This window comes from Palaemon carinicauda, chromosome 9 (assembly GCF_036898095.1).
Source record: "Palaemon carinicauda isolate YSFRI2023 chromosome 9, ASM3689809v2, whole genome shotgun sequence".
NCBI lineage: Eukaryota > Metazoa > Arthropoda > Malacostraca > Decapoda > Palaemonidae > Palaemon > Palaemon carinicauda.
Window position 1 is genome coordinate 79,226,492 of NC_090733.1, and position 20,000 is coordinate 79,246,491.

The window sequence follows — 20,000 nt, forward strand, 5'->3', positions numbered from 1 at the left end:
CTCCAATAGGGAAAAATAGCCCAGTGAGGAAAGGCAATAAGGAAATATATAAATGATGAGAACAAATTAACAATAAATCATTCAAAAACAGTAACAGCGTTAAAACAAATATGTCATATATAAACTATAAAAAGACTTATGTCAGCCTGTTCAATATAAAAATATTTGCTGCAATTTTAAACTTTTGAAGTTCTACTGATTTAACTACCCGATTAGGAAGATCATTCCACAACTTGGTCACAGCTGGAATAAAACTTCTAGAATACTGCGTAGTATTGAGCATCATGATAGAGAACGCCTGGCTATTAGAATTAACTGCATGCCTAGTATTACGAACAGGATGGAATTGTCCAGGAAGATCTGAATGTAAAGGATGGTCAGAGTTATGAAAAATCTTATGTAACATGCATAACGAACTAATTGAATGTTGCCAAAGATTAATATCTAAATCAGGAATAAGAAATTTATTAGATCGAAAGTTTCTGTCCAACAAATTAAGATGAGAATCAGCAGCTGAACACCAGACAGGAGAACAATACTCTAAACGAGGTAGAATGAAAGAATTAAAACACTTCTTCAGAATAGATTGATCACCGAACTTGAAAGACTTTCTCAATAGGCCAATTTTTTTGTGCAATTGAAGAAGACACAGATCTAATGTGTTTTTCAAAAGTAAATTTGCTGTCGAAAATCACACCTAAAATTTTAAAAGAGTCTAAGGAAGTTAAAGAAACATATCAATACTGAGATCCAGATGATGAGTAGCCACTGTCCTTGACCTACTTACAATCATACTTTGATTTTTGATAATATTCAATTTCATAACCCATAATTTGCACCATGCACTAATTTTAGCTAGATCTCTATTAAGGGATTCACCAACCCCAGCTCTACATTCCGGGGATGGAATTGATGCAAAGAGAGTAGCATCATCTGCATATGCAACAAACTTATTTTCTAGGCCAAACTACATGTCACGTGTATATAGTATGAAAAGGAATGGGCCAAGAACACTACCCAGTGGAACACCAGATATCACATTCCTATACTCGCTATGGTGCCCATCAACAACAACTCTTTGAGATCTATAACTTGAAAAATCAATAATAACGCTAAGAAACGACCCACCTACTCCTAACTGTTTGAGTTTGAAAACAAGGGCCTCATGATTAACACGGTCAAAGGTAGCACTAAAATTAAAGCCAATCATATGAACTTCCTGACCCCAATCAAGGGATTTCTGTACAGCATTGGAGATTGTAAGAAGGGTATCACATGCTCCAAGGCCTCCTTTACGAAAACCAAATTGCAAACTAAGGAATAGATGATTACCTTCAGCAAACCTATTAAGATGTTTTGCCAAAAGACGTTCAAAAGCTTTAGATAATATGGGAGTTATCGAAATTGGGCGGTAATCAGTCAGACTTGAGCTACCACAAACACATTTTCATAAAGGAGTAACATTACCAATTCTCAAAGAAGTGCTAAAAGCTCCTCTTCTTGCTAAATTGCGCAAAATAACAAATAACATTGGAGCTAGGAAATCTGCAGTCTTTATAAAAAACAAAGGAAGAATACCCTTTGGGTCTACACATCCATAAACATCAACGTCCATCAACAGAGCTTTAATTTCACGAGATCGAAAAGCTAAACTAGTTAGTTTAGCCTCAGGAAAACAAGATTGAGGAAGTTCAAGTTTTTCATTACTCTCTTTACTGTCAAAAGCATCAACCAAAAGGGTTGCCTTTTCCTTTGGACACTGAGTGACTGAGCCATCTGGTTTAATGAAAGGAGGAACTATTACATCTACACCAAAGCGTACAGATTTAAGGGTAGACCACCATTTTTGTCCCTGAGTTGTATCAGAAAGGGTTTCTTTTATGGCTAAATTATATTCCTTTTCAGTTGAGGCACAAACTCTCTGAGCAAAAGCTTTAAGCTGAGTATAGTTATTCCAAGTCAAATCTGATATGTTACCCTTCCAAAGATGATGGGCCTCCTGCTTCTCCAAATGAACACGTCTACAATCATCATTGAACCACGGTTTGTCCTTCACCCGGTACCTTAGCACTTGAGAAGGGATACGCCCATCAATTATGTTGACTATATTCTTATTTAAAGGGACAACAGGATCAACGCTACTATATAATTGTGACCAATTCAAGCCAAAAGATCATGCAAAATCCCATTCCAGTCTGCTTGAGATTTCATATAAATTTTACAAGAGTATGATACATCAGGGACAGGCTACTCAGTCTTCACTACTGATGAAATCAGGGCATGCTCAGATGTGCCGACTGGAGAACCAACATTACTAGTTATAACGCCACGGGAGTCAGTGTATACGAGGTCCAAGCAAAAAAACTTTCCCTGAAAGTTTGAGCTTTTCAAAGAATGCCACTTTTGCATTTAGATCCGTCCTTATTTTATGTTAACAATAAAACGTTTACTATGCATAGACTACATTTAACTACTGCAAGCCTTTCAAAGCCTTCGATAAACGATGATGATTATCATAACAACAAACATAATTGGATCAAACGGGAGATAACAGTAAAGGTTATTGAGGATATTTAAATTTCTAAATTGATATAAATAAGTTTATTATAAATGTCTATCAATATATATATATATATATATATATATATATATATATATATATATATATATATATATATATATATATATGGATGTAAGTGTGTAATTTTCACAGGTGGAATATTATAATCTCATTATTCTTTCGCTTTCACCAACCAACGGGAAGTTCTTAATGAGATTATGGTTATAAGGCTTGAACTTTAAATATATAACTAGGTAAAACTTGTTTCTTTCTGGCTGGTTCACAGACATTACGATTCATAGATTATCAGTTGTCCATTTTATAGATTTCCCCTTAAAATCTAATTGTGTTCTTCACTTCTCTGATTTGTTTTCATACCAGATTGTTAATCTTACTTAGGTCTTACAGCTTAATGCACGAAGGGAAAAGGAGATCATAGGTGAGAAATAGGAACTCAGATAAGAAAGAACACAGGGGCAAATTGGAGTAGCCAGAAAACTGTAATCTTTTCGTCGAAAACTCTCCTTAGAGATAATGTCAATGCATTTGTGCCTTTCTTTATTGGAAAAATAAAAAAAGAAAAAAAAAAATTACGGCTTTCTATTTTGTCAGCATTAATTTCCCTTTCTTATTCTGAAACTCAATTTAGTTTGCATTCATTCTCAAGACAATTTGTCCTTAAACTTTCCTCTCTCTAATTTTCAATCCCCTACACCACTGGACAAGATTTTTTCCTACAACCTCATATTATTTTCTCTCCGAAGAAAAAACAGGAGTTAAAAGAAAAAGAAACAAAAAATGATGCTGAGGGGACTTGGACGAGATGCGGATGAACATGGAAAGTTTGAAAAGGAAAAAAAAATAGAATAGAAGAGGAGAGGAAGGTTGAAAAAAGGTAGTAAAGGGAAAGGGATTAGGAAGGGTCGCAAAACAGAAAAGGTAAAGAAGTAAGATAGCAAAGCAAATGGAAATGAATAGAAAAAGTTCCACCGTGAAAACCATATGGTGACCAAAAGAAGATATGCTCCAAGTAAAAAGGTCAAGAGGAAAACTACGAGCATGTAAGCATCTCTTTTTCTTTCTGAAGGAAATAGTCTTTAGTATAAAGAAATTCCAGAAAAAAGACACTAATGGTTTCGCCCTGATAGGGAAGTGTAACATTGGCGGTCAGCAATTGTCCAGGTCTTTATCAATAAATGCCCTAAACATGCGCAAGCACACACACACACACACACACACACACACACATATATATATATATATATATATATATATATGTATATATAGACACACACACATATAGATATATATACATATATATATATAAATATATATATGTATATATAGACACACACACATATAGATATATATACATATATATATGAATATATATATATATATATATATATATATATATATATATATATATATATATATATATATATATATGTATATATATATGTATATATATATATATATATATATATATATATATATATATATATATAAATGTATAATTACTGTATATGCAAATGCAGTGAATATCTATCTATCTATCTATCTATATATACATATATATATATTGATTATTAGATATATATATGTATATATATACATATATATACATATACATATATATATATATATATATATATATATACATATATATATATATGTACTGTATATATATACATATATATATATATATATATATATATATATACATATATATATATATATATATATATGTATATATATACATATATATTTATATATATATATATATATATATATATATATATATATATATACATATATATATATATATTGATTATTAGATATTATCTGGCATCATAACAGTAATGGTCATTAATGCCATAGGGCCAGGGGAATGGCGGTGTGAATTAGGACTGAGTACCTTGCTCCTTGTAACTACTGCTATGGATGTGGATGTCATGAGATTTAGGTAATGAAAGTTTGTGGTAGTTATAACAACTTCTATTTACGTTCAATCTACCGGAATCCAGACATGGATGATTCTATCTTCGATTGTCATTTTACCATTAGGGCTAACTAACAAGAAGATGATAAAAAGGCTTCTTTTGTCTCTGTTGGTGATTTCAATGCTGACCATAGTGTACAACCCGTGTGTCACACGATCGTTCATAGTAACGACATTTCTCTTTTTTCTATATAGTATCTTTTGTGTCCTCCCTCTCCCTCGCACTGACAGTAACTTGTGCTAACCTGTCTGCCTACTTCATTGTTAACTGTTAACAGAACCGGATGCCGGTTGGACAAGAAATTGCATGTTTGTATTTTGTGACCTTCTTGCTGGGACCTAGTGTGTATATATACTCGACGTGTCCTTAACCCTTTTACCCCAAAGGACGTACCGGTACGTTTCACAAAAGCCATCCCTTTACCCCCATGGACGTGCCGGTGTGTCCTTGCAAAAAATGCTATAAATATTCAGGCATTTTCCAAGAGAATGAGACCAACCTGACCTTTCTATGACAAAAATTAAGGCTGTTAGAACAATTTAAAAAAAATATACTGCAAAATGTGCTAAGAAAAAAATAACCCCTTGGGGGTTAAGGATTGGAAATTTTCAAATAGCCTGGGGGTAAAAGGGTTGATAAAGTTACACAGTTGCATTCATCTTGCCTTTAAGTCACAACCTACTCTCGGCTCGTCACATTGGTGACCCCGGAAGTCGACTGGCTCCTCCCGCCTTCCCCTCCTCATTGTTACTGTGGCGGACTCCATGGAAGTTGATGCCGCATCATTCAAACATTAGTCATTCGCCAGCGGAGAGGCGTTTGCTTGGTTTCAGCGCGCAGAAGTCTAGTTCCGCATCAAGGGTGTGACTCGCTCAACCACCAAAGCAGATTATGTTTTCGCGGTGATACCCGAGGACACCTTCCCGGAAATCTCCGACTGGCTTTGTGAACCAGGAGACACACCAATAGCGTATGACGCCCTCAAAATATACCTTCTGCAGCAGTACTCGCCGTCACTAGCCGCCCATATAGCAAAGCTTTTTCAGCTTTTTCAGCTCTCTCGACAACCGTTGGGGGACCAAAGGGCTTCGCTTGCCTTCAGGGAAATGACCAGTATCGCTCGCCTGCAACCTGCCACAGACGGCTCTCCTCGTGAGGTGAACCTATTTCGTGCCCTTTGGGTACGCCGTTTACCCGAACCTGTACACGCTGCCATACCTGATGACGATAGTTTACCCATAAAGGACTTGATGACCAAAGCCAATGCCCTTATGGACAGCCACTTCATGATCTTCAAGACCTCCATCAAGACCTCCACTCCTGACGAAGAGGACACCTATGCAACCTCAACCAAAGCTGACGTGAATGTGGTAGGACACACACGCTTACCCCGTGACGTGCCGGAGCGGCAACAAAGCCACCCATCTCCCATTAATCACTCGCGCCCCAACCAACGACTTCTACAACCACCTACTGCCGCCCATCGGCCACCGTTTTGCTACTACCACTCCAGATTCGGGACTACTGCAAAGAAATGTGCCAAGGATCGTCTGTGGCCAAAAAATGTGTAAGTAGGCCATCGCTCGTGGCATCGGCCTCCCGTGTTTCAAATCTTTTCTTTTTACATGATGCAGGAACGGGCGTACGATTTTTGGTAGACACGGTGCTTGTCGTTATTTTTTGCCAAGGGAACTCTTCAGGATACGACGTAGTCTGTCTAAGTCTGCCGACGTCTGCCTGGTAGCTGCCAATGATCTGTGATACCCACCTACGGTTACGAGAACCTCACATTATCGTTTGGAAACGGCAAATTTAATTGGAAGTTTCTCATTGCTGACGTCACATTGCCAATCCTCGGTGTGGGTTTCCTGTCTCATTTTCCCCTTCTGGTCGATGTCACCCAACAACGATTGGTCAACGCAGACTCGTACTTGTCGACACCTCTTCAACCCACCACCTCCATCCTCACTCGCCACATCAGCGCACCCACGGATGCCAACGGCCACCTCCTCACATCATACACGAAAGTTTTCTGTCCAGAACTTCGCCAAATGCCCACAGCTCCTGTGAAACATGGTATTTATCACCATATCAAGACGACGGGACCCCCAGTCTTCGACAAATTCAGACGTCTGTCATCGGATCGATTGGCAGCTGCCGAACAGATGATTGCTGAAATGTAAAATATGGGCCTTTGCCAAAAGGCCTCCAGCCCATGGTCGTCACCCTTACACATCTTCCTGAAGAAAGACGGCTCCCTCCATTCGTGTTGGGATTACAGGCGCCTGGACATGCAAACAGAACCAGATCACTACCTTCTCCCAAACATCGCTGATGTGACCTCCTACCTGCACAAATTGAAAGTTTTCTCCACGTCGACCTCCTGAAGGGGTATTATCAGGGGCCTATGAACACAGAAGACATTCCCAAGACCGCCATCACCACTCCCTTCGATACATACACCTTCAATTACTCCTGTTTTGGCCTTTGTAATGCTGGGGCCACTTTTCAACGTCTCATGAATGGCATCTTAGGGGACCTCCCCTTCTGTGTATGTTACGTGGACTACATACTTATGTTCTCTTCCTCAAAAGAGGAACACCTCCGTCACCTGCGCATCGTGCTCGACCGCCTACAACAAAACGGCCTCTTAGTCCGGTATGACAAGTGTACCTTTGGCGACAATGAAGTGTCATTCTTAGGGCACCGCATCACTCCTGAAGGAGTCCATCCCCTCCCTAAGAAGGTAGCATCCGTTCAGAACTTCCTCACGCCCTCGACCGTCAAGGCACTGCAGGAATTCTTGGGCATGATCAACTATTATTACCGTTTTCTGCAGGCCATTGCCGCCACTCTTGCTCACCTCTATGCCTCCCATTAGGGCAAGCCAAAAGACCTGAGGTGGGGTCCCCTTCAAAAAGCGGCCTTCTGCAACGCAAAGAATGCCATATCAACCGCTGCTGCTCTCACTTTTCCCGTCCCACATGCCCCTCTCTTTCTCTCCACCGATGCCAGCGATGTCGCTATTGGTGTAGTACTCAAACAGGTGGTCAACGGCTCGCCCCGCCCATTGGCCTTCTTCAGCAGAAAACTATCCAAGGCAGAATCGGGTTATTCTACCTTCGATCGTGAATTGCTAGCGATGCACTTGGCTGTCCGTCACTTTCGCCATTTCTTAGAAAGTACACCCTTCGTCATTCGCACAGACCACCTGCCTCTGGTGCTCTCCTTCACTCGACAGTCTGATACCTGGTCCGTCCGTGAACGCCGACATCTCTCCTCCATAGCTGAATACAATTGCACGTCCCTGGGAAAATGAATACCGTTGCTGATGCCCTGTCAAGAAACACGTTGGCCACCGTTCAACTGGGATTGGATTACAATGTCTTGGCTGAAGCCCAACGACAGGATGCAGAGTATCAAGCATGTAGAACATCCTGCACACCCTTCCACTGGGAAGATGTCCCCCTCGACAACTCCAACACCACCTCCTCTGTGACGTCAGTATGGTTAGACCGTGACCGTGGATTCCTGCTCCCATGCGCTGACAGGTGTTTGATTTCATTTACGGCCTTTAACATCCCTCGCGCCATTCCACTGTACAACTGCTGAAGACGAAGTTCATTTGGCACGGCATTACTAAGGATGCTAAGGATTGTGTCCGCGCCTGTACTTCTTGCCAAACTACCAAAGTACATCGACACACGGATTCTGGAATGAGCACCATTTCTCAACCTCAGTGTCATTTCACCCACATTCATGTCGACATTGTAGGCCCCCTACCCACATCACAAGGACATCGTTATCTGTTTACTGTTATCGACCGCTCCCCTCGTTGGCCTGAAGCCATTCCCATGGAAACTGCAACGTCCGCCTCATGTACATATGCCTTACTCTCAAGATGGAAAGCAAGATTTGATATCCCTGAGCATATTACTTCTGACAGGGGTACCACTTTCACCTCTCAATTATTGTGGACATCATTAGTGAGTCTCCTGGGCATCACTCTACATCAAACAACTGCCTACAACCCCACAGCCAATGGAATGGTTGAACGTTTTCATCGCACCCTCAAAGCAGCTTTGATATCCCACTGCAAGGACTCCAACTGGTTTACTTAGCTTCTCTGGGTCCTCCTGGGAGTAAGGACCACTTCTAAAGACGCTCTGGACGTCTCGGCATCTCAAATGGTGTATGGGAACCCGTTGGTTGTCCCTGCCGAATTTTTTCCTTCTGCAACCTCCTCCGATGATCTCCAGCGCATACGTCATGTCATGGGAAAATTTACTCCATGCCACCAGACTTACAAGCCCCAGCAAAGCATCACATACTGGCAGACTTGCACTCTGCAATGCACGTCTTCCTATGCAATAACACTAGCAAACCACCACTAACGCCCCCTTACACGGGCCCTTTCCTTATGATCCGACGCAATCCGAAAGCATTCCTACTAAATATTCGTGGCAAAGAATATTATGTCTCCATTGATCGTCTAAAACCTGTTTATCTCCTTCCAGATGACCCGCCTACAGTTCGCCTCTCTAGATCAGGGCATCCTATTTTTAGGGGGGAGCCATGTAACAACCATGTGTCACACGATCAACATTGTAATGACATTTCTCTTTTTTTGTATATATCATCCTTTGTATCCTAAGTCTCCCCTCACACTGACAGCATCATGTGTTAACCCGTCTGCCTACTTCATTGTTAACTGTTAACAGATCCGGTTGCAGGTTGGACAAGAAATAGCATGTTTGTATTTTAAGACCTTCTTGACAGGATCTAGTGTGTATATATATGTCTTTAATAAAGTTACTCAGTTGCATTCATCTCACATTCGAGTCACAACCTACTCTAGGCCCATCACAATAGGGAGTGGTTAAATTCTGTGATGCCTACCGATCGCCATGGCTTAAGAGCTTTTGACTTTGCCTCTGAATCAGGTGGTGAAGCTACTCACAGGTGTGGTCACTGCTTGGACCTCGTATACATCGACTCTCCTGGCGTTATAATAAGTAAGATTGGTTCTCCAGTTGGGACATCTGATCATGCCTTGATTTCATCAGTAGTGAAGACTAAGCAGCCTTTCCCTGATGTATCATACTCTTGTAAGATTTATATGAAAACTCGAGCAGACTAGAATGAGATATTGAGTGATCTTTTGCACTTGAACTGGTCCCAGTTGTATAGTAGTGTTGATCCTGTAGTCCCCTTGAGTGAGAATCTAGTCAAAATAATTGACAAGTGTATCCCTTCTCGTGTGCTAAGATACCAAATGAAGGACAAACCATGGTTCAATGATGATTGTAGGCGTGCTTATTTGGAGGAGGAGACGTATTATCTTTGAAAGGGTAACAGATCAAATCTGACCTGGAATAACTATAGTCAACTTAGAGTGTTTGCTTCGAGAGCTTATGCTTTAACTGAAAATTAATACAGTTTAACCATAAAAGAAACCCTTTCTGGTACATCTCAGGAACATAAGTGGTAGACTACCCTTAAATCTGTACTTTTTGGATTAGATGCAACAGTTCTTATTTTACTGTCACTCACTGTCCAAGGGAAAAGGCAATCCTTTTGGCTGATGTATTTTACAGTAAGCCGAGTAATGAGAAACTTGATCTTCCTCATTCCTGTTTTCTAGGGCTAAACTAACTAGTCTAGCTTTTCGATCTAGTGAAATTAAAGCTCTGTTGATGGACTTTGATGCTTATGGAGGTGTACACCCAAAGGTTATTTTTCCTTTGTTTCTTTATAAAGACTGCCGATTTCTTAGCTCCAAATTTATCTGTTATTTTGTGCAAGTTAGCAAGAAGAGTAGCTCTTAGCACTTGTTGGATAATTGGTAATGTTACATAACTATGTAAATATGTTTGTGGTAGCTCAAGTCCAACTGATTACCGCCCAATTTCCATAACTCCCATATTATCTAAAGTTTTGAACGTCTTTCGGCAAAATTTCTTGATAGGATTGCTGAAGGTAATCATATGTTCCCTAGTTTGCGATTTGATTTTCGTAAAGGCCTAGGAGCATGTGATGCCCTTCTTACAATCTCCAAGGCTGTTCAGATATCCCTTGATTATGGTCAGAAAGTTTGTATGATTAGCCTTGATTTTAGTGCTGTCTTTGACCATGTTAATCATGATGCCCTTGTTTTCAAACTCAAACAGTTGGGAGTGTGTAGGTCGTTTCTTAGCGTTATTATTGAATTTTGAAGTAATAAATCTCAAAGAATTGTTGTTGATGGGCACAATAGTGAGTATAGGAATGTGATGTCTGGTGTTCCTCAGGGTTGTGTTCTTGGCCCATTACTTTTCATACTATATACACATTACATGTGGTTTGGCCTAGAAAACAAGCTTGTTGCATATGCAGATAATACTATACTCTTTGCATAAATTCTATCTCATAAATGTAGGTCTGAGGTTGCTGAATTCCTTAATAGAGATCTTGCTATAATTAGAGCATGGTGCAAATTATGGGTCATGAAGCCTAACAAAACTCAATGTATCATTGTAAGTAGGTCAAAGACAGTGGTTCCTCAATATCCGGATCTCAGCATTGATAATGTTCCTTTAACTCTCTATGACTCTTAAGATTTTAGGCATGATTCTCGATAACAAATCTACCTTTGAGAAACACATCAGGTCTGTGTATTTTTCAATCGCACAAAAATTAGCTTATTGAGAAAGTCTTTTAAGATTTTTGGTGATCAATCTATTCTGAAGTGTTTTATTTCTTTTATTTTACCTTATTTTGAATATTGTTCTCCTGTCTGGTGTTCAGCTGCTGATTCTCATCTTAATTTGTTGGATAGGAACTTACGGTGTATCAAATTTCTTATTCTTGATATAGATATTAATCTCTGGCACCGTCGTTCAATTAGTTCTTTATGCATGTTGTACAAGATATTTCATAATTCTGATCATCCTTCACATGCCGTTAATTCCAATTGTCAGGTCTTCTCTATCATGAGGCTCAATACTACACAATCTTCTAGAAGTTTTATTCCAGCTGTAATCAAGTCGTGGAATGATCTTCCTAATCGGGTAGTAAATCTGCAGAACTTCAAAACCTCAAACTTGCATCAAATGTTTTTATGTTAAACATGGTGACATAATTCTGTTTATATTTTATATATGAAATATCTGTTTTGACGTTGTTACTGTTTTTGAAGTATTTTATTTTAATTGTTTATTATTTTCTATTTCTTTATTTCCTTTCCTCATTGGGCTGTTTTTCCCTGTTGGAGCCTTGGGATTATAGCATCTTGCTTTTTCAACTAGGGTTGTAGCTTAGCTAGTAATAATAATAATAATAATAATAATAATAATAGTAATAATAATAATAATAGAAATAATAATAATAACAATAATAATGATGATAATAATAATAATAATAATAATAATATTAATAATATTTATGATAACAATAATAATAATATTAATAATGATATATATATATATATATATATATATATATATATATATATATATATATATATATATATAACTGTATATACAGAGAGACAACAAATAAGGGCTAAGGACGAATAACTAGAGATTATTAATGATTATACTTACTTAGGACAGAAAGTGAGTTTTTCCACAGGACCTGAGACCGAAATTGAAAGAAGGATAAACATAGGATTGGGAGGTTTTGGTATACGAAATGAAATTTTGAACAGTAAAATTTATCTTTTTATGAAAACAAAAGTATTTAATCAGATGGAAAGAATAAAGATGCGAATAACACTAAGAGACAGATAAAGAGCAACATAGATGTGAGAGCAAACTAATGTAGAGGATATTCTAACAATATATAAGAAAAAAAAATGGACATGGGCAGGACATATATTGAGTAAAACAGAAAATAGATAGACATTAAGAATAACAGAATGGGTGCCTACAGATTGCAAAAGAAGCCGGGGAATGAAGAGAAGACAATGGCTTGATCATAGCAGGACCTTATGAGAGTGGAAGGATATGTCTAAGGCCTTAGTCTCACAGTGGACTTGTAACGGCATCTGCTGCAGCTGCTGCTACTGGTAATAAGGCTATATTTGTATTTACAATATATATATATATATATATATATATATATATATATATATATATATATATATATATATATATATATATATTGTTACGGGCCACTGGTTCGAGTCCGGCCTTGCTTAAGGGACTCAAGGGCCATAACAAAACAAATAATAATGGTAGGTCGCCAGTCAGCAATGATACAAGGAATACTGACAAAATTATATATTTACAATAACACTTAAATAAGAATTAATAAAAGAAAAGGGAGCACAACAGTTAACTATTTTAATTTATGCCACGAGGAGCTTCAGATGGAGTTTGGTTGGCCGTGGATGAAACGACAGCACAGCAAACAACGTTCCCTGGAAAGGGAAATAAATTGAATTATTAACAGCACACTTACTTCTACCGGCTGGGAACACGATGAAGTCGTATGGTTAAAACCTTTAAGCAAATTAAATGAAAATGCAAAGCTTAGGGATTTAAACGTTACACATGGTAATCAACACTGTCACAGGGTGAATTAATTAAAACTAGGACTAAACGGCACACGTGGTCTGGGTATAGGGGATAGGATACAAGGTTCAGTGGGTAGGATTTTCTTTAGAGGATAAGGAAAAATGGGATGTGATAAGGAAAGGATGGGAGGTTGGGTGAGGATATTGAGAATCTCAAAATCAGACACCTTACCTTTAGTAAAAAGGACTCTGATTTCCTTCCCTTGTGGAAAGAAGTAGACAGAGGTCCTGCCTCCCTGATGTCTTGAGGGTGAAGAGCGATGTTGTTTCCCACAAGGAGGTTGAATGAAGAGGAGGAGATGTTCTCCTTATGGATGCTGACTCACGAAGAAAGATCTCCAGTTTTCCCTGGGTAGATCAACCCCACTTGACCCCCAATTGAGGGGGGCGGGTAGGGGGGATTGGCCTGACCGGTGTCCTATTGGTCAGGCTTGGTCACGTGTCTCGTAGAAGGTAGCTGAAATTGAGATCTCAGGGGGAGTAGACTGGTATAGGATGGTGGGAGGGGGGTGAGACTCTGGGTAGGGTCCCAAAACTCGTGGCATTTCGACCCATGCTTGCTGGCGGGGTCTGTTGTTATTTGAAAAAAGGTGGCGTAATGACCGCCATTACTAACAGCCCCCCATTTTAGCAGAGATTTTGTCCTAAAACAGGACAAGAACTCTGCAAGCAAGGTCTGAAGCCACTAGCCTTAATGATTCCTCCCTCAGTGAGTCTCACCACGATAATGGATAAATATCTAAGCTGCAACTAGGGTCATCATTTTACGTTATTTTGACTGTAAATTAACTTTAAGTGCCACATAGAAATAAGTATGCTGGCTGTGAGGCAGCAACTGAAAAATTAAAAAATGCAAAATTGAAAATTAGAATGTAAAAAATTGTTAAAGTTAAGTGACCTAGTGCAGTGGTAGGCATAAAATTAAAGAAAATTGGCTTATATGCAAAAAAAAGATAAAATAAATACATAAAAATAAATTAAATACAAATAATGATGCCAAGATGGCTCCTCAAGTTTATCTACCTGGGGAGACACCAAGGCCAATAAATATTTTTTTCATACAAACTAAATTTACCTACTGACTATGGCTACGCTATGGACATGGCACTGTGCATTGGGCACTAATGCCGGGAGAACACATCTCTCTCATACGAGTTCTTTAGGCGCTTGACCTTCCAGTTGTAGTTCTGGAGGTCTATGCCGCACCTCATGAGCCCTTTATTCCCATTACGTAGCTCAGTCAAGTAGTTTAGATGGTTATGGTCCGTTAGGAATGTCTGTGGGAAAACATGGTCAGCGCGATAGGAACCAAGGTGCTCAAGAGATGAGCCCATGCCTGAGAGTTCTTTCTCTTGAGTTTGGAGTTTTTCCCATGTCTGGAAGAAATTTATGCTGCCATTTAAGTAAACTCCACAGTTGGGAATTCCTGCTTGCACCTGGTGAAGCCAAAAATGAATTAAGAGTATGGTCAGAGGTCGTGACTCCTCTGCCATGAAGTGGGAACCTTCGTCCTTCTGAAATGTGGCTAGGAAGCCATACCAATAGAAGAATTGTGTCAGTTCTGTGACACTAATGGATGGGATGAGTTGGAGCGAGGCCCTTAGCATTATTTGCTTATAGTTACCGGAGACTGGGCAAGGATGGCAGGATGCTAAGTAAGCCTTAACAATCTCGTGCAAGCCCAGCCAGAATTGATGCTGGATCATCTTGGTAGGACCTGTTACCCCAAAGTGTCCTCCCAGTCTCTCGTGGGCCACGCCTAGCATCGACAAGCGGAGATTACAGGGGACAACTACTTGCCAGCACGAGACCTTAACAGGATCGTGAGAACCTCGGTTGATCTTAAGGGGCACCTCATCCTTTAGCAGGAACTCAGCCTTAAAGGGGTTATTCATTTCCACCTCATTTGAGTTGGCGGGTGCCCTGTTGTTTACCAATGTCTCATCCAGCAGTGGGAACCTGATGAGCTTTGTCTGGCTCCTTGGGGTCTCGGCGCTGATGGGTGGTTTGCCTCTTGCCTTCTCTGAGACCTCTGGCCTGGTGATTGAGATAGCCCTATTTCCAGGGATGTTCAGTGGCACAGTTTCACCCGGATTGAATTTGCGGGTACTCGGCTCAGACTCACGGTGGGAAAAGGGAGACCCCTGGCCCTCCTCTGAGGTCTCTGGCATGATGCTTGGAGTAGCCCTATCCCCTGTGGTGGAAAGTGGAACACCTTCACCAGAATTAACTTCTGGCGTACGAAGCTCAGACTCACTGCTGGAGGAGGAAGACTCTTGGGCCTCCTCACTTAGCCAAGCTACCTCACCAAGGTCAATGTCACCGAGCCAGTTGTCTTCCCATGCAGGTTGCGTCCTAACAGTTTTAGGCTCCGGCTTGGCAGCCTTCATGCACCTGAGGGGCACTCGCTGTACACCCTTCACGGGCTTTTGACCCAAGCATGAGTTGTAGCCCTCATGTGCAAGATCACTCCCTGCCCCCAGTCCGCACTTCTTGCTGAGCTGGGACGTGGTCACCTTCAGTTCTACTGTAGGGAGTTCCTCGGTGAACCCTTCAATGAAGTGGGTCCTCCTGCGATTGTCCTGCTGGACTTTGGCAACATTGGGTTGAGGTGGCAAGTGACTGAGTTGTGCCAATCGGGCGTCCATCTCCTGCATTCTAAATTCATGCGCTCTCTCTCTTTCATACCGCATCCTTTCTTGCTCTGTTCTTCTCCGGGCTTTGTCTTCATTCATGAGCTCTCGCACATACCTTCGCAATGCTTCTCCCTCATAGCCTTGTCCTTCTGCCAAGTCCACAAATGCACTGATCTCAGCAGCAGTCATTTTGCTAACTTCTTGTGGAGACAGCGACAAGAACAAACTCAACAGCACAACGTACGATGTTGACCATGCAAGAAATTACACGGAGGGGAAAGATGTTCTAGCCTTACGCAAGAGTCTCATGGAAGAAAGGATGAAGATGGAGCTGGGGAAAATGCACAATGGCTGTAAAAATGCGTCTCAAGAAAGAACTATCACCGAGTAGCAAGCCTTGCAAGTAATTGAACAAGAGCCTAACTTGAAAACCAGGGCCACGAGAATGGGTGAGCTTAGGCTGTTCGGTTGTAATGCATCCAAAAAAGTAATGATATATATGACAACTGTACTACACAATAAAAATGGAATCACCACTATACAGTAGGTGACCCTCTGGGCTAGTCAGGGAAAAATGAGGTCACAACTATGGGTGACACTATGCTGGACGAAATAAAATGGAATCACAACTATGGGTGAACCTTTATACTAGTCATAAAAAGAAATGGAGTCACCACAATGGGTGAATCTCTATGCCAAAACATAAAAAAATGCAATCACAACAATGGGTGAATCTTTATGCTAGTCTTTTAAAAAAAATGGAATCACAACAATGGGTGAATCTTTATGCTAGTCATAAAAAATGGAATCACAATAATGGGTGAATCTCTATGCTAGCCATAAAAAATGGAATCACAATAATGGGTGAATCTCTATGCTAGTCTTATAAAAAAAATGGAATCACAAAAATGGGTGAATCTCTATGCTAGTCTTTTGAAAAAATGAAATCACAACAATGGGTGAATCTCTATGCTAGTCTTTTGAAAAAATGAAATCACAACAATGGGTGAATCTCTATGCTAGTCTTTTGAAAAAATGAAATCACAACAATGGGTGAATCTCTATGCTAGTCATAAAAAAAATGGAATCACAACAATGGGTGAATCTCTATGCTAGTCTTTTGAAAAAATGGAATCACAACAATGGGTGAATCTCTATGCTAGTCTTTAAAAAATTGGAATCACAACAATGAATGACCCTCTGTGCTAGTCTTAAGGGAAAAAAATGGAATCTCCACGATGTGTGACCCTCCTATGCTAGTCTTAAGGAAAAAAAAATGGAATCTCCACGATGTGTGACCCTCCTGTGCCAGCCATAAGGAAAAAAAATGGAATCTCCACGATGTGTGACCCTCCTATGCTAGTCTTAAGGAAAAAAAAAATGGAATCTCCACGATGTGTGACCCTCCTATGCTAGTCTTAAGGAAAAATGGAATCTCCACGATGTGTGACCCTCCTATGCTAGTCTTAAGGAAAAAAAATGGAATCTCCACTATGTGTGACCCTCCTATGCTAGTCTTAAGGAAAAAAAATGGAATCTCCACGATGTGTGACCCTCCTAGGCTAGTCTTAAGGAAAAAAAAATGGAATCTCCACGATGTTTGACCCTCCTATGCTAATCTTAAGGAAAAAAAATGGAATCTCCACGATGTGTGACCCTCCTATGCTAGTCTTAAGGAAAAAAAAATGGAATCTCCACGATGTGTGACCCTCCTATGCTAGTCTTAAGGAAAAAAATGGAATCTCCACGATGTGTGACCCTCCTATGCTAGTCTTAAGGAAAAAAAATGGAATCTCCACGATGTGTGACCCTCCTAGGCTAGTCTTAAGGAAAAAAAAATGGAATCTCCACGATGTTTGACCCTCCTATGCTAGTCTTAAGGAAAAAAAATGGAATCTCCACGATGTGTGACCCTCCTATGCTAGTCTTAAGGAAAAAAAAATGGAATCTCCACGATGTGTGACCCTCCTATGCTAGTCTTAAGGAAAAAAATGGAATCTCCACGATGTGTGGCCCTCCTATGCTAGTCTTAAGGGAAAAAAATGGAATCTCCACGATGTGTGACCCTCCTATGCTAGTCTTAAGGAAAAAAAATGGAATCTCCACGATGTGTGACCCTCCTATGCTAGTCTTAAGGAAAAAAAATGGAATCTCCACGATGTGTGACCCTCCTATGCTAGTCTTAAGGAAAAAAAATGGATTTGTAAAAATGTGTGGGTGCGTTCTTGCAACACCACCACTTGCAACTCTGTGACTTTAAAGCAAGTTTGTATTTATACTTAAAGTATAACAAATTAAATAAAACAGACAATGTCACTGAGATTGCTTAATGCTTCGTTAAAACATCAGCCCCTTTACATACTTTCCCTTTAGAAGAAAAATGAATTTAATAAGTTACACTCCCAAATATTTTATCTTAATGATCCTATACCCTGACTGAAAAAATTTAAATTAAATGTGACATCATAAGTCCTTTATCCTTAGGTTAACCATATTACACAGACTAACGAAAATTATCCCCTTCAAAAAAAATGTACATAAAAGTAATATCCCACGAGAAAGTAATAAAAAGAAATTACATACCCTTACTTGTCAAACGGAAAAATTGAAAAAATGAATGTCATGTGCGCTTACCGTTACCAACACGGGAATTAAGCCTCACTGGAATTTAACACGTGGTTTAGTGTACCACGGATTCTCCTAGATTTTCGTAAATTTCACTTCACTTAGTTTTAACACAAAATTAAACATTCACTCTGCACAATATATAAATGGAAAAAAATTATCCACATTGATAATAAACACTCAGAAAAAAACAGAACACAAATTCATCTCACGCGGTTGGCTATCCCGCTACACAATAGGACTAGACTTCTTCCACGTGGGTTTAAAACAAAAAGGTTCGCGGCACGAACACACACACTAATAAACACAAAACTTTAACAATGAGAATAGAAGGCTTTTGCTGTGTTCTTCCACGGTTCCAACTCCAGTGATAATATAATTTACTTGAAATGAAATTGAGGTTCGTCAAGTCGCTAAAGACAGAAAAAGGGGGGAATTTGACTTTGATAAAATTAATTTTAAATTACTATCTTAGCGAATCCTGGCCTTTGGTCGCCAATATGTTACGGGCCACTGGTTCGAGTCCGGCCTTGCTTAAGGGACTCAAGGGCCATAACAAAACAAATAATAATGGTAGGTCGCCAGTCAGCAATGATACAAGGAATACTGACAAAATTATATATTTACAATAACACTTAAATAAGAATTAATAAAAGAAAGGGGAGCACAACAGTTAACTATTTTAATTTATGCCACGAGGAGCTTCAGATGGAGTTTGGTTGGCCGTGGATGAAACGACAGCACAGCAAACAACGTTCCCTGGAAAGGGAAATAAATTGAATTATTAACAGCACACTTACTTCTACCGGCTGGGAACACGATGAAGTCGTATGGTTAAAACCTTTAAGCAAATTAAATGAAAATGCAAAGCTTAGGGATTTAAACGTTACACATGGTAATCAACACTGTCACAGGGTGAATTAATTAAAACTAGGACTAAACGGCACACGTGGTCTGGGTATAGGGGATAGGATACAAGGTTCAGTGGGTAGGATTTTCTTTAGAGGATAAGGAAAAATGGGATGTGATAAGGAAAGGATGGGAGGTTGGGTGAGGATATTGAGAATCTCAAAATCAGACACCTTACCTTTAGTAAAAAGGACTCTGATTTCCTTCCCTTGTGGAAAGAAGTAGACAGAGGTCCTGCCTCCCTGATGTCTTGAGGGTGAAGAGCGATGTTGTTTCCCACAAGGAGGTTGAGTGAAGAGGAGGAGATGTTCTCCTTATGGATGCTGACTCACGAAGAAAGATCTCCAGTTTTCCCTGGGTAGATCAACCCCACTTGACCCCCAATTGAGGGGGGCGGGTAGGGGGGATTGGCCTGACCGGTGTCCTATTGGTCAGGCTTGGTCACGTGTCTCGTAGAAGGTAGCTGAAATTGAGATCTCAGGGGGAGTAGACTGGTATAGGAGGGTGGGAGGGGGGTGAGACTCTGGGTAGGGTCCCAAAACTCGTGGCATTTCGACCCATGCTTGCTGGCGGGGTCTGTTGTTATTTGAAAAAAGGTGGCGTAATGACCGCCATTACTAACAATATATATATATATATATATATATATATATATATATATATATATATATATATATATATATCATGAGACTGGCTTAGTGTAGAGTAAA